Raw genomic sequence first — 4,857 nt, 5'->3', positions numbered from 1 at the left:
GATGAGCGGATAATTTATACGCTTTTTGACATTGTTTTTAGTATGTTTTTAGTAGGATCTAGTTACTTTTAGGGATGTTTTTAATAGATTTTATGTTAAATTCACATTTCTGGACTTTACTATGAGTTTGTGTGTTTTTCTGTGATTTCAGGTATTTTCTGGCTGAAATTGAGGGACTTGAGCAGAAATCAGATTCAGAGGTTGAAAAAGGACTGCTGATGTTGTTGGATTCTGACCTCCCTGCACTCAAAGTGGATTTTCGGGAGCAACAGAACTCGAAATGGCGCGCTTTCAATTGCGTTGGAAAGTAGACATCCAGGGCTTTCCAGCAATGTATAATAGTCCATACTTTGGCAAAGAATTGATGACGTAAACTGGCGTTCAACGCCAGCCTTCTGCCCAAATCTGGCGTCCAGTGCCAGATTAGGATCCAAAACCAGAGTTGAACGCCCAAACTGGCACAGAAACTGGCGTTCAACTCCACAAATGGCCTCTGCAACGTACAACACTTAAGCTCAGCCCAAACACACACCAAGTGGGCCCCGGAAGTGGATTTATACATCAAATACTTACTCATGTAAACCCTAGTAGCTAGTTTATTATAAATAGGACCTCTTACTATTGTATTAGGCATCTTTGGATGCCTGGTTCTTAGATCAGAGGGGCTGGCCATCTCGGCCATGCCTGGACCAACTGCATTTCATTTTCTTCTTGCTTTCCCTCATCACTCTGCACAAATTCATTTTCCTTTTGTCCTGCTTTATTGCTTATTTTTTGCTTTGGAAGGGAATTAATGAGTGTCTTGTTAGTTTCTTCCTTCCACTGCAAGTTTTCTTTATTGATCTTCATGCAGTCTTTCTTTTCATCGGAGTGCTGTGTTTCTGGAAAGACATTTAGATTAATGCTCTCATCATGCACTCTCAAGGTCAATTCCCCTTGTTCCACATCTATAATAGCCCTTGCTGTAGCCGAGAATGGTCTTCCTAGTATAATGGAATTACCTCCTTCCTCATCTAGGTCCAGAATCACAAAGTCTGCAGGGAATATAAACTTATTCACTTTGACCAAAAGGTTTTCAATCACACCTTTGGGAAACACCACAGACTTGTCCACTAGCTCTAGTGACATCTGTATGGGCTTTACCTCCTCTATGCATAGCTTTTTCACCAGAGAAGAGGGCATTAGATTGATGCTTAGCCTACTTACCTGCTGTCAACTCTTGCTTCCTGTTGGCATCCTCTTTCTCAGCTTGTTTCTTGTCATTCTCATTTGGCTTTTTGGTTGCTTCTTCGTCTTTCACCAAAATCTTTCCACTCCTTAGCTGTATGGCTTTGCATTCTTCTTTAGGATTTGGAATGGTATCACTTGGGAGTGAGCTTGATGGCCTTTCAATTACAGCTTGCTTGGAAAGCTGTCCAATCTGCCTTTCTATATTTCTTATGGAAGCTTCATTGTTCTTGTTTGTAAGTTCTTGCTGTTTCATCATTTTTTCCATCAGCATCTCCAAGTTAGAGATCCTCTGAGAGTCTTGTGGAATTTATGGTTGGTTGTGAGCTGGTGAGGGTGGATGGTAGTTGTTTAGGTTGGTGGTTTGGTTATTGGATGGATAATGGTTGGAATTGGGGTAATTATTTTGGGGTTTTCTATATGTCTCCCATGCCTCAAAGAGAGATTCTGCATCCATCTGTGTAAAAGTTTGCACCTCAGTCTTGAGCCTGATGATCCTTTGAGGTGGGTAGAACTTGGACAAAAATTTATTCACTAGATCCTCCCAGCTATTGATGCTTCCTTGTGGAAAAGTTTCAAGCCATTGAGCGGCCTTGTCCTTCAATGAAAATGGGAACATCAGCAATTTATATGTTTCTGGATGCACACCATTAGACTTCACTGTATCACAAATTCTCAGGAAGGTAGATAAGTGTTAGTTTGGATCCTCCAAAGGGCTTCCTCCATATGAACAATTGTTCTGCACCAATGTGATGAGCTGGGGCTTCAATTTAAAGTTATTTGCATTGACATTTGGGTTAAGGATGCTACTCCCACAATGCCTTGGATTAGCAAATGTATATGAAGCCAATACTCTTCTTTGTGGTTGACCATTGTTGTTGGCCAGTCCTACTGGTGGATTTGTTGGATTTGTTGAGTGTTCCTCCATTTCATGAAATTCTTCTTCAAAAAGTTCTTCCTCTCCAACAATTCCTTTCCTTCTTGCTTCTCTTCTTATCATTTGGAGAGTACTTTCATTAGCTTCACAAAAAGTAGGGGTTTCTCTCCTTGCCTCTATCATAAAAAAAAACAAGAAGAAACACAAGAGCACTCTGTAGTTTGAGTATAGTGAGAGTTAGTAGAGACAAAGTCTCAAATAGTTAGTGTGCTAGTCAAAAACAAAGAAAGTAAACAAAAATAAAGAAAAAAAATGCTTAGTCTAGACCACCACCTTACTTAATCATTGTCAATCTAATTCAATCCCCAACAACAGCACCAAAAACTTGATGTGTAGAAAACGATCCAACACAAAACTCACCGGCAAGTGTACCGGGTCGCATCAAGTAATAATAACTCACATGAATGAGGTCGATCCCACAGGGATTGAAGGATTGAGCAATTTTAGTTAGGTGGTTGATTTAGTCAAGCAAACAAGTGCTGAGTTGAGTAATTTGTATTCAACAGAAGCTAAATTGCATGAAATTTAAAGGGAGAGGAAGAATTGACAGTAAATTAAAGGGCAAAAGAAGTAAAGGAGCTGAATCTTAAAGTGCAAGTAATGTAAATGACAGAAGCTTAGATTGCAAGAAATATAAATAGCTGAAGCTTAGAGTGCAAGAAATGTAAATTACTTGAATAGTAAAGGGCCTTGGGAGTTGGGATCTCAGAAATTAAATAAGAGATTGTAAATAGAAATCAACAGAGAAGTAAAAGATGAATTGAAATGCAGCTGATCTCAAACAGAAAAGAAAAATTACTTGAAGAAGCAACACAGAAAGTGAATTCAACTCAATTGTAAAATCTAAAAGAGTAGTTGAAGATCCCAGGGCTAAATGAGATTAGAAAACAAGTCTAGATCACAATTCCTTCCTTGATCCAACAGAGAATAATTACAGAAGAAATAGAGATGAAAGTAGTAAAGAAAACTTAGATCCAAATCACAATTCCTTGAAATTATGCAGAAAGTAAACAAAAAGAGATCTCAGATCAAGAATGAAACAGAATTTCTTCAATTCTCAATCCAAGATTCAAAACACAGAATGAAGAGTGTAGAAGTAAGAACAAAGAGGAAGAGAATTCAATTCTGAATCCCAATTCCCAAACCCAAAACTAAAATCTCAAAATGAGCTACAAAATGAAAATGAAAATGAATTGGGAGAGCTCAGTGAATTGGGAGAGCTGAGCGCTTCTTTGTTGTAGAATGAGGCTCACTTTCGAGCCTTGGTGGGAGCATTTGGCTTCAATTTGAAGAATAACCAAGGGTAGCGCTCCTCTAGCTCCCTGGTTTGAATCCTTGTGAGGCCATGTTGCCTATTTTCTTTGAGAAGGAGTGTAGCGCTCCTTCCTTGCTCTTCATGAAGCTCCCTGGTTCGAACCCTTGCCAAACTATTTTGGCTAATTTCTTTTGCAAGTAGCACTTCTCTTGTCCCTCAAGTGCAAGGTTCGAACCTTGTGACCTTTACTCTTTAGTTTTTCACTTTGTTTTTCTTTGGGAAGGAGCCCGAAAAGGTTAACTGAGTTAACCGAGCGCTATGCTTGTTGCCTTGCTTCCTTGGCTTTGAGTAGTGCTCGGTTAAGTGAGAGAGCGTAGCTTCCTTGCCTTTTGCTTTCTTGGATTTGTGTAGCACTTGAATAGAGAGTGCTGAGCTCCTTGAGAGAGCGCTATGGCTTTTCTCCTTTGATGTGATGCTTTTGTTTCCATTGGCTACGCTTCATAGGCCATGCTTTCTGGTTTCTTTCTTTTCTTCACCTACAAGTAATTAAAACAACCAATCAAAGTATCACCAAATTCACAAGGTTTATAAATCATTCAAAAACTAATTAATTTTAGCTTAAACCTCATGATTTAGTAGGAGGGGAGATTAAAGTCCACGAGCTCATTGCCAAGGACATTGAAAAGATTTCTGAGAAAAGTTCTGCTGAAGCTTGGCTCCACTACCTAAGCACTATCATTCGGTTATGCATGAATGCTAAGGTGCCAGTAGAGGATGCAAATCCTATTTGGTTGAACCCAGGCATGCCAATGACCACTGAGAGAATGAAGAATGTCATGGTGGCTCAACAACAAAGAAGACCACGAAGGAAAAGAAGCGGGGAAGTACCACAAGAAGAAGAAAACCAAGAAGAAGAACAGCAACATGGAGAAGAGCAAATCCCAGCCCAAGCCACTATGGACATGAATCAAATTCAAGAGGCTATTAATAGCATATTGATGATTAGACTTTTGTGTGGTTTAGAATTCTCAATAAATTCTCGTTGCAATATAGTTTCTAAACCAACAATAGTCCTTTCATACAAAAATTTTGTTTGTCACTAGTACAAATCCCTAAAATCTATAAACCGAAGTATTGAACCTCGGGTCGTTCTCCCTTGGAATTGCAATAGAGTGTCTTGTTATTGCAAATTACGGAAGGGTACTCATGCTTCCATCTGAAGGGGGAAGGGAGAGAGAAGGGGTAAAAACTGGGGAGTTCTTAGTAGGGCCGGGGTTATTAGTTACGTTCATTAATTCCGTGTTGTTTAGCAGATAAATAGCAGAATACCGAGAAGCAGTAGACAAAAGAAACAGATAAATAGAGAAAATAGAGAAAACAAAAAGCAAAACACAAACAAAAGAATACAAGAAAACAAAACACAGACACAGAGAATAGA

The sequence above is a fragment of the Arachis ipaensis genome, chromosome B03, assembly GCF_000816755.2.
Source record: "Arachis ipaensis cultivar K30076 chromosome B03, Araip1.1, whole genome shotgun sequence".
In the NCBI taxonomy this organism is placed as follows: domain Eukaryota; kingdom Viridiplantae; phylum Streptophyta; class Magnoliopsida; order Fabales; family Fabaceae; genus Arachis; species Arachis ipaensis.
This window is presented reverse-complemented; position numbering follows the sequence as displayed.